The sequence below is a fragment of the Trachypithecus francoisi genome, unplaced genomic scaffold (genome assembly GCF_009764315.1).
Source record: "Trachypithecus francoisi isolate TF-2019V2 unplaced genomic scaffold, Tfra_2.0 Lachesis_group8, whole genome shotgun sequence".
In the NCBI taxonomy this organism is placed as follows: domain Eukaryota; kingdom Metazoa; phylum Chordata; class Mammalia; order Primates; family Cercopithecidae; genus Trachypithecus; species Trachypithecus francoisi.
This window is the reverse complement of record NW_022681473.1, coordinates 115,196,839-115,209,041: the sequence shown is the minus strand read 5'-3', so window position 1 is coordinate 115,209,041 and position 12,203 is coordinate 115,196,839.

Sequence of the window (12,203 nt, the reverse complement as noted above, 5' to 3'; positions counted from 1 at the left end):
TTTGTGGTCAATTCTGACCAGAACAGGACTAAGAGAACAGTGCCTGCTGTGCAGATACATACCTTTGATGCATACCGAGTTCTGGCTGAGTTAAGTGCTTTCAACTTCCCTTTAAAATGAGTTATTCCCACAGGATTCTATTTAAAGCCCTGCAGATATTCACAAAAGCAGACAGCATGAAGCAGTACTGCATCCCTTGAGGATGGCAGGAGAGGAGGGAGCCCCAAGTTCCTCTCTTATCCCATAAGTCAAGTTAACACAGTAAGTCTTGTTGCAGAGTGTGGATGCCTGAAAGAAATGGGTCTATGTTCACACCAGCCAGTGGTCTAATGAGGAGACCCATGGCTACATATGATTAGGGGAAAAATGAGTGGTTTCAATAAGCTGCAAGCAAGCAGAAAAACTGGGAAAGGGGAGTTGAAATTACTTTTTAAAAATTAGTCTGGAGTCTAGTGTAAGTTAGGGATGTGATGGTTAGGATGTGGGATTGCAGGATTCTGGAATCTCTGAGCTCTCTTCAACTCAGCTTCCAAAGATGGAATGGTCCTTAAAGACCATTCAAAGGCAAGCAGAAGCAGTATAATTTGGGGGGTTGTTAAAATGGTATGGGCTTCATCTCCTTTAAAGATCTTAATACATGGATGGAGAGTTAGGATCTCAGTCATTTCTTGACTTCCCCTAACATTTCTTGCTCTGCTGTATCCCAGTGTCTCACTTTTCACTGGGTTCACTTTTTAATCCAGGGTACCATTTTCTTTGTATTCTGTATATCCTCAGCCGTTTCTCCTCATACTCTCCATACATGAACACAGCACATGGACTAACACTTTGTGGGTGCTCAGGAAACATTTACGGGGGTGATTTGGCAGAGACATATAGTCTCTGTGTCCTTAACACATAGTACACATTCAATAAAGGCTGACTAGAATGGAATGAGGAGTGTATGGTCAAAGAAGAGTCTTTGGAAGCTCAATGAGCTTGGTTGCCTGATTTTGGATAGCTGTTTTGCCTTGGAAAGAAGGCATCTATTTCCAAATTTGAAGTATAAATTCCATTTAATCAATGGCATGAACTAGATGGCCACAGCTGCTGTTTCTTGCAGTGGCCAAGGGCCTTGGGGGAAATGGCACCAGTGAGCAGGGGTGAATCAAACGGGCAGGGAATGGAGTGTGGTGGGCACGGACAGGCGCTGCAGCCCTTGCTCCACTTGGGGGATTTTGGCTCTCGTGGAAATGATGTCAGAGATGCAGAGACACATAGTTCCTGGCACTTTGGTCTTTAGATTTTCCCCAGGAGGGTCTTAGAAGCCCAGTAAACTTTCATTTTAAAAAAATAATCCAAAAGAGGTACAAATATGCAAAGAGGATCTATGAAGCAGTAGAGTTTAGTGGACTAAACACAGAATTTGGAAACAAAAGCCTGAGATTAACACTTGGCATCATCTTTACACACTAGCCTTGCACCCTTAGGCAATGTCCTTAATGGCTGAGAACCTTAGTTTTCTAACATGTTAAACAGGAATAACAATTCTGGTTCTATATACCTTTACAGTATACTGTGGTTAATACATGAGTTCACAGATAGAAAAGTATTGGGCAAAGAGTAAGATATTATGTAAATGCAGATAACAAATACTCATCAAAAAATAACCCTACTGGGGACTTGCTTATAATGTCATTCACACACATCTCACAATACCTCTGTACAGTTAGCATTACCCTAATTTACATGGGAGGAACCTAAAGATACTTATTATTTGCTAGCAATCACATAGCTCACACATCTGGATTTACAATACCTTACTATCTTTCAGCCCTTTCCATCTATTTTTTTGTCCGTACACCAGCATAAATGGAGCCAATGGCCCCTCCTCTGTCTAATTTTCCCCATGGTTAATGTACGACCTTAATGTTTGAAACTGCAATGTGATTACTAGCCTCTGAACTCCTAGGCTTGTTTGACATTCAGGCATGATTCATTCAGCTCTAAGGCATTATTTTAGGCTCTGTGAAGGATTTCAAAACATATTAGCAGCAGCCTTTTCCCTCAAGGAGCTTACATTTGAAGAAGAGAAAAATTATTCATAACACCACACACCACAGACAACCACCATCACCTGTGCTATTGGATGTTTACTATACTGACTACATGCCAAACTCTTTTCTCAGCATTTTACATAGAGCAGTTGCAGAAATAAATGAAGACCACTGAAATAATAAGCAATTTATTCAGAGCTAGCTATAGTGAGGGAGTCAGCCACCACCACTGGTGTTCAGCAGAGACAGATATAGGCAGAGGGAAACCTTTGTAGAGAAAACAAGGGAAGGCTTCAGGTGTGTCCTACTTGGAGATTGTTGGTGTGGGCAAGCTGGTAGCAGGCTAACTGAAACAGGGCACCTATGTCATTGGCTAGGGGAGCATAGTTGCCTTTTTCTGGTTGGTCCTGGCTGGAAATCAAAGCAAAAATTAGGGAAAATGTCAAGTACTGATTTGGGGCCAAGAGGTAATCAGTACTTGATGACTTCCCTAATTTTTGCTTCAACTTCCAATCAGGACCAGTTGCTACAAAGAATGTGTCTTGGCTGCCTGGCCTCATTATTGCAGATTGTGGGTCAGGGTTCTATTTTTTATTAATGATCTGGCCATTTTCTGTTTGTATATTGCAGTGTCTCATAACTCATGTAAGCATTACAATAACCATATAACATAAATACTAGGCTATCCAGAGGAAACTGAGGCACAGAGGGATTTATTAACCTGCCCAGGATCATACAGTTAATAAGAGGCAGAAACATTATTCTAGCCAGAGAGTCTCTTCCAGAACCCACATCCTTAATCCCCTACACAAATTCAGTTAAATAGAAAAAGAGAAACAGCATAAAAAGAAATGAGCAAAGGACTTGAACAGAGAACTTACAAAAAAAAAAAAAGGAGTGCAATATCTCTTAATATAAAAAAGAATGCTCAGACTCAATCAGATTAAAAGAAACAAAATAAAATTATAATCAGGTATTGTTATTTACCTATCTGGTTGGCAAATAAAAAAAAGTTTGATGAAACATAGTAGGTCAACTTGTAACTTGAAAAATAGTCTATAAAAAGAAATTTATTAACACCTGTCAAAATTAGAGATATCATGTCTTGACCCAATAATTTCATTGCCGATTATTTATTATACAGACATGCTCATACATGAATGAAATGACATACCCACAAGGATATTTCATTGTCACATTTATAAAAGCAAACACTGGGAATGACAGACATGAGCATCAACAGTGGGCTGGTTAATTTATGGTACACTCATAACGGCAGGAGTCTATTGACACCACATATGCTACATGCAGGAGTCCATTCACACCACATGGGCCACATGCAAGAACCTATTCACACCATGTGTACCACATACATGAGGCTAGTCACACCATATGTACCACATGCAGGAGCCTATTCGCACCACATGTACCACGTACAGGATCTTATTCACACCACATGTACCACATGCAGGAGCCTATTCACACCATATGTACTGCATACAGGAGCTGATTCACACCACATGTACCACATACATGAGACTATTCACATCACATGTGCCACATGCAGGAGCCTATTCACACCACATGTACCACAGACAGGAGCCTATTTATGCCACATGTAGAAGCCTATTTACACCACGTGTGCCACATGCAGGAACCTATTCACACCACATGGGCCACATGCAGGAACCTGTTCACACCATGTGTGTCACATGCAGAAGCCTATTCACACCATGTGTGCCACATACTGTTCTAGATGTTTTACATGTATTGACTCATTTAATGCCCATAACAATCCTATGAGGTGGGTGCTTTCATCTTACCATTACTAGATGTGTCAATCAAGGTATGGAGAAGTTGAGTTGCCCAAGGTCATACAAAACAGGATTTGAAATCAGGCAGTCTGCCTCCAGAGCCTATGTTCTTAACCACCATGTTATGCTGACCAATCAACAGCTGTTAAATAAATGGCATGGTTCTATGTGTCCTGATATATAATAATCTCCAAAATATATTATAAAGTGAGAGAAAAAAAGGATGACAAGCTGCAGAATGGTATGTATGTGTGTTAATTCAATATATCCATGTTTAATCCAATACATATACACACACATATATATATGCAATATATATAGAATACATATATAGAATATATAGAAAAGGATATACACTAACCTGGTAAGGAAGATGGGTGGCTGAAGGCCAGAGATAAGGAAACACCACAAAAACCCATTTTTTAAATTTTGGAGCACAGACATGTTTTCCTATTAAAACATAATTGTCAAAATGTAATCAGCATGTATCACTTTCCTTCTGTAAATCCTTACATTGCTTACTATTGCACTTAGAACAACCAGCTCCAAACTTCACAGCATGGTCAGCGAGACATGTCTGAGCTACCCTGCTGTGTCTAGTCTATGTAACTCTCCCTCTGGTTCACCCTGCCCCAGTTTCTTGGCCCTTCTTTCCTAGCTTAAACGTGGAAAGCTCTTTCCCACCTCAGGGACTTTACCATGGATATATCTTCTGCCTAGCATTTATTCTCCCATGTTTTGCAACTGCTTGAAAGTGTCTCATCCTACAGACCTGAATTCAGCTTCCTAAGCATTCAATGAAAATATTTTTTTCCCTGCTCTCATTATTATCTATCCTGGTACCCTGTTTTCTTTCAGTGTTTTTAAGTAGCACTACTCACACACTGTAATTATTTTGATTCTTCTTTAATAGTGCCTTTTTAACGTTGTTATTTCCTTTCCAGAATAGGACCGTATGTGCCTTTTTCAAATGCTGCTTTTGCATCTAGCACAGTACATGGCAAATAGTAGGTACTCAATAGTATTTGTTTAATTGTTTAATTAATTAACTAATTAACTCTGTACTTCACATAGAAAGAACCACAGCATGTAAGGAGATTTGAAGCAAAGGATTTCCTTTGTCAGCCCACAGCACAAGAGGTAGGAGACAGGATGCTATTCATAAGAAATCTTTCATTCACTTATTAAAAGGGGTCCAAAAATCATGAACTGAAGTCATTGCATGGTCTGTGGGGAAAAGATAAGTGCATAAGCTTTGAAGTTAGACTGGCCAGAATCAAATTCCTGTCCAGCTGCAAGTTATGTGTCTTTGGGTAAAAATTACTTAATACCTATGATATTGAATTGCGTCATCTGCAAAATTGGGACTATGGGAATATGATGAGTATTGACTAAAATAAAATTTGTAAATCTTGCTTCATGGTAAGCCCTCAACTAATGGTAATTATAAGCACTTCCTCCCCCATCCCTTCCTAAGTGCACACATGGTTTCAGAGGCCAGAGACAGGAGATACTGATAGCAAAGCCTACATCAAGGCTTGGTGTCCCTTGCAAGGGCCTGAAAGGAGAGTGTTCTGAAAGACGGTTGTTATTGCTGTTGCTCTGGGCCTGATGATGATGAGGAGCAACGGAAAACCCTAAAGTATGAGAGTCCTTTCCCCACCTCAGGCCCCATTGTATTCTCCTTGCACTGCAGAACTGCATTTCCATAAATAGCGCATTGTGTTCTGGCAGATTGCTATTTCATTAGTATTTCCCAGGTTCTGTTGTAGTAATAAATTTGGAGCACAATGACTGCATGTCAGGTCCTTTCAAATGCTTTGATTAAAGAGAATTTGGATGTCATTTTTTTTCTTATTATTATTCATTTTCTCCTTGGGCTGTAGAACCAAAGTTGTCCAGATATTATAAGGCAACCAGGTTATCCCAGACCTGCCTTTTCCCTCCATCCCAGAAGATCAGGGAACTTGAGTGCACCCCAGAGCAGCAGTCTCAGGGATTTCGGGCAGGCCTGGGGACCAGGGCAAGCTGTGCCTGAGAAGAGCTTGAGCCACTCGCACACAGGTCACGCTCCCCCTGACAGTCTGTTCATCATGACTCAGTGGAATAACCAGAACAAGAAGCTCTCTGTGGCAGTGCCCTTGGAGATGGTGCCCTTCCAGCCCATCTGGAAGTATATAATAAAGACAGAACAGAGAAGATGGATGTTGAAATTTCCCCAATGGATTTGCTTAATGCTAGAGGAAGGATGTGAACCCCTGTTGTGCTGTTTTCCTAAGTCAAACTTCCAGCCCTTAAGACTTCTTCCCATCATTCCAGCGGGAAGAACTAAGTCAGGGAGCTAGCGAAAGAAAGAAAGAAAGAAAGAAAGAAAGAAGGAAGGAAGGAAGGAAGGAAGGAAGGAAGGAAGAAAGAAAGAAAAAGAAAACTCTGCCAGCCAAACTCATCGGTCTGTCTTCAGACTCTGAGACCGTGAAATGGAAATGGATGGTATCCAGTGAGCCTGCTCTGATTTTATTATTTCAAAATGCTGTGGACACAGATTAACTTTCTTTGCCTGGTATTTAGCTTTTTTATTTTTTTTCTTTCTCTTTCTTTTGCTAGGGAATGAGAACAAGATGCTCGGTGATAAATTCATTGGACAGCGCTATGTCTCCACCACAACTCCTTGGCATGCCTCTCTCATCCCTTCTGGACAGAAATGTTCCATCTCAGAGCCATGTCCCTCATTGAATCAACCCAGACACACTCCTTCAATGCCACCCCAAACAGCCAGCTACACTCATCAGGGAGCAGGAAGGAGGGAGTGATAGCAGGGTGGCCATTCCTCTCCGTGCAAGGGCAGATAGCACACATCAATCTCCCAGCAGTCTGTTTCCCGTCCTATTGGGATTTCCATCCACTTCACAGTGAGGCAGACAGGCTTTCTCTGGCAGTGTTCAGCTGCTTTGCTTCCGGCACCTCGAGGAACCCTGGCAGGAGGTGGGCCCCCTAGAATGAGTGATGACACTGGCCTACTCCAAACTGTAACTGAGGGGAGTCACACTAACACTCCAGACACCATCTGTGCAGGACACAGATGTCCAGAAAGTAGAGAGTTCATCCTGCCAAGCAAACAGCAAAATGCCAAGGGTTAATGGGAAGAAGGCAGTGCTGGGCATCAAAGCACTTGAGACCTCCACCCTCAATAACAAATTCTTTACAGTGATTGAGAATATGTACCAGCCTCAGTCTCTCCATCTTTTAAATGGACTGACTCTAAACTGAAAAAAAAGAACATTCATTTTTATTTCACATACATCATATACTCTTTTGAATCTGTCTTTAATATGTGCAATATCTTCTCTTTCCAGGTATCATAGTATAGTAAAAAAGCAGAATAACAGCTGAGAATAACAGCTCAGCCATTTGTCGAATGACCCTGAACAATTTTTTTTTTTTTTTTACTGTTTTGTACCTCAGATAGCTGTTATTAAAAGGGGATAAGAATTATCAACCCCTGGGCCAAATGAGATGATGATTTGAAATAGCCTAAGGTAAATATTCCAAGCAGAAGCTACTTTTGTTACTAACGTGCACTGAGAAACTGATTTTACATAAATTTCCAATCCCCTTTCATGCCTAGCAGAGTGTTGGCATATAGTAGACGCACAGTAAATATTTGCTAATTGTTACACTTTCAAACTTCAAGGCAGAATAGAACTGTACCCAATAATGGTGTCACTCTTGCAGAATGATTTGATAACCCCATCAGTTTGAGAGAGCTAAATGGAGCTAAAAATGTTCCCGTCAAGAGTTGTAGTATCCAGGCCACTAAAACATTTGATTTTCTCCTTTTCTCCATCAAGTGCCAGCCTGTGAGTGAATTCATCTCTACTCTCCATTTTGATGTCTGTCTTCATGCGAAACCCATTCTGGGAACGAGCTGATGACACCCAAACCGTATCCTATTAACACATCTTCCTTTCAGAAACTGCTGCTATTTTACAAAATGCCTTTGGGTGTGTTGCAGAGAAAATACCTGCGACAAAGGAATTCAGGCTTTGATCAGAATTGTTTTCCTTTACACTTCTTTTATTTTTTATTTTTTTTATTTTTTTTTTGTTTTTTTTTTATTTTATTTTTTTTTGAGACGGAGTCTCTGTCACCCAGGCTGGAGTGCAGTGGCCGGATCTCAGCTCATTGCAAGCTCCGCCTCCCGGGTTCCCGCCATTCTCCTGCCTCAGCCTCCCAAGTAGCTGGGACTACAGGCGCCCGCCACCTCGCCCGGCTAGATTTTTGTATTTTTTTAGTAGAGACGAGGTTTCACCGTGTTAGCCAGGATGGTCTCGATCTCCTGACCTCATGATCCGCCCGTCTCGGCCTCCCAAAGTGCTGGGATTACAGGCTTGAGCCACCACACCCGGCTTCCTTTACACTTCTTTTTAGGCACCACAGGAAGTTTACTCTGACAACAGATTGGCATGGTTACTGGTGATTTTCATTAAAAATCTTGTTGAAGTGTTGCTTCTGTTACTCCCCAAACCTCTGATCCCAAATACTGTTCCTGAGGATAGGAGCCACACAAGCACTCTTGTCCTGGAATGTGCCCTGTCTAGCTCCAATCCCCTTGCTGCCAAGGCTTTGACAGTTTCATAAGGGTTGGTTTATTTCCTGGGTGCTGAATATTCTTGGCCAGTGAAGCTAGGGCCACTTTGCCACCATCTGCAGGCTTATCCCTACTCCAGCCTCTAAGACTGATTCTGTCCCTAGGCAAGAGGAATACAAGTTCCCTGATTCAGCACCAAGTCAGTGTTTCTGCAATTTCCATCTGCAGTTTCCGTCCTAATACAGAGAGTCTGTAAATCAGTGACCTGTGTTATCTCAGTTATTCTTCTCAAAAACCCTATAAAATAGGTAGTTGTATAATTCCTGTTTTAATTATGAGAAAACTGAAGCTTAGACAGGTGAAATATCTTGTCAAGTTCCCATAGCCAGGAAGCCAATCTGCCAGACATGGAGCCTTTGATTTTAACTGCACCCATACCACAGCCTCCCAGCCCTGCCTCTGGCTGTCCTGTAGCAGTTCTGCATGATACCAGTCTTCAAGATGGAGTTTCACTCTTGTCGCCCAGACTGGAGTGCAGTGGCCCTATATCGGCTCACTGCAACCTCCACCTCCCAGATACAAGTGATTCTCCTGCCTCAGCCTCCAGAGTAGCTGGGATTACAGAAACCCGCCACAACACCAGGCTAATTTTTGTATTTTTAGTAGAGATGGAGTTTCACTATGTTGGCCAGGCTGGTCTCTAACTCCTGACCTCAGGTCACCCACCTGCCTCGGCCTCCCAAAGCGCTGGGATTGTGGACATGAGCCACCGTGCCCAGCCAAGACTGCATTTCTTGATCCTGATATTTAGGCAGGGCGTCTCAAATTTTAATAAGCAAAGGAATTACTCATGGGTGATTTGGAGAATGAAAGAGTTTTATAAAGAGTTGGCAGGGGTGAGGTGAATTGAAAAGGGATTTCTAGACAGAAAAACAAAACAGCAGAAATGAAGAATTAGAGAGAAGAGGAGCACAATCATTGGGGGAACCTGAAGTCACCAGGCTCGTCTAGCATCCAGTCTTCCATAATTCCATCCTAATAACATGGCTAGGGCAAGATTTTTAAGAGAGGATGCTAGAGATGGAAACAGTGCCTGACCACTTAGAACTGCAAGCCACATAAAAAGAAGCCAGAAGTGGGCTATCTAAGAAAGGAAAAGCAGCCATAACATAAGGGAGAGATGCAAAGGCAAGCCTGGAACTTAACTAAGATCTATTATTTCAAGTTTCAAAGCGAATCCAAGATCCAGTGTGTCTTCCCCAGGCAGGGTGGGCCAAGCCATGCGGTAGGTAATGCAAAGCTTCTGGCAGGGGAGCAATTTTTGGTTGAGACACTGGCAGTCATTTCTGGTGTCGAACCCTGCATTCACCAGATTCTTACTGATCTGTAACACAACCTCACTTCTGTGATATCCCTGCCAATAATACCTACTAAAATTCATTTAAGAGAAAATACTAGGTAATCTCAAACTCAGGGACATTCTACAAAATAACTGCCCCGTACTATTTAAAATTGTGAAGGTCAAGAAAGACAATAACAGCTGAACAATTGGTCTAAAATATAAGAGACTCAAGAGAGACACCAACGAAATGCAATGCATATCCTTGCTTTGGATTCTAGATCAAGGAGGAGAAATTGCTATAAAGGACATTGTTAGAACACTTGATATGAAACTATGGCCTGTGGATTAAATAATTGTTACTTAATATTGATGTTAAATTTCCTGATTGTGATAAATGTAAAAGACTATCCTTGCTCTTAGGAAACATATACTCTAGAATTTAAAGCTAGAGGGGGAAATGTCACCAACTTACTTCCAAACAGTTCAGAAAAAAATTGTATATAAATATGTAGAGAAAAGATAATAAATCAAATAGAGCAAAATATAAACAACTGGTGTATTTGAGTTTGGGCAAACGTACTATTTCTACTATTTCTTGCAACTTTTATGTAAGTTTGAATTTGCTTTTAACAGGCTGGATTTTATTTTGTTATTTTTTAAAAAGAGACAGAGTCTTGCTCTGTTGCCCAGGATGGAACACAGTGGCACAATCATAGCTCGCTGCAGCCTCAAACTCTTGGACTCAAGGCTCAGCCTCCCAAGTAGCTGAGACTATAGGCACGCACCACCATGTCCAGCTGTGTGTTTGAAATTAATACCACCGTTTTTAGTTATATAAAAAACCTTAAGAGTTATATAAAATTGTGGTTCTTTAATCAGCAATGTATTGAAAGACAGACTTTCAAGCCCTATCCCAGACCCACAGAATCAGAATCTACATTTCAACAAGATCCTCCAATGATTTATTTAGATGCACATTCAAGATTGAAAATCTCTGCTCTATCACATCCAAGGCTAGGTACCTGGTTCTAGCTATCAGGCATCTCAACGACCATTCACCTACATGCCATGTCCCAAACTCCTGTTCATTCCTAAAACACAACTCAGAAATCACCTTCTCTATGAAAATGTTTCTTATCTCTGCCCACAGCTTTTTTCCAGACTATTGTGCTGTATTCAGTGTTTTCCACAGAAATTTTTATTGTCACACATTATACTAAAACTCAGTTTCATTTCTTTAGTAAACTGAGAGGTATTCTTTGTTATAGCCTTAACGCTGGATCTGGCAAATACTAGTGCTTGAGAAACTTTTGAGAGTACACGAATAAAGAAATAAATATTTAAATGAATAAACTCTGCATTTTCAACCTGCATGTAATATTCATGGCTCCCAAAAAACACTCCTGGAGTCTCAGAATGGACTAGAGGTAATTTAGGATTGAGCAGATACCAGCAGGGAACAAAGGAGCTGCTAGGAAGAGGAGTCACAGCACATAGACATTCAGCCTCTCATCCAACATCATTCCAATGCACGACAAAAATAGCTAGTTTCAAATGTCCTTACAATTCTTAGCAGTTGTGTAATTTCACACTGGCTTTATGACCCAGTAAAGCATTGTTACAGTAACAATGCCTTGGTCATGTCCCCTTGCCACAAGATGTGTGAGCGTTGTGAAAATACACTAAATAACAAAAGTTAATCTTAGCCAATATAATGGTCAAATCACAGTTATTAGGGAAAAAAGAAGAAAGGCCAAAGTGGCATATGTGAGGACAGGCTTGTTTGAAAGCACGTGGCATTGTTATCCTCAAGACAGCTCTTTCTCTCAGCTCTGGCAGGCGCTGGTGGAGATACAGGACAGGATATCAGAAAGCTCGAGTGACTAAAAAGAAAGGCGAGGCTTTGGGAAGAATGATCTCCTCTTGTCTTCAAATGCACAATAAGGAATGGATTTATAATGAGCTGTTTCTATCCAAGAAGTAAAGCAAATCTAAAAGAAACTAGTAGTTACAATCCAGCCTCCCCGGTGCTTTCAGTACAAGGATAATTTGAGATATCAAACTGAAACGTCCATGGGCTATGTAAGGCTATGTGGACTCCAGGTCTTTCAACACAGACAAGGTCTGCTACCACAGTACTTGCAGAAGAAATATTTTATTTTAACTCAACATGGGACTTTTAAAGAATTCCCCTAGGAACAAGGTTTTGCCAAAAAACAGAGCTTAATTTAATGAGGGTGAAAAGTTTAAGAAAGAAATATAAAAGGAAAGTTCTGAAAGGACTGAAGAGATTTGGAGCAGGAACCTGTGCCCAACTAGTTGAAAAATATCAGTGGTGGCAGCGGGCAGATTCAGGCCATTATGAGGTTCTGGGCATCTCAGGGAGATTATGTTCAGCCTCCTGCATGTGCAGGAAGCTTCTC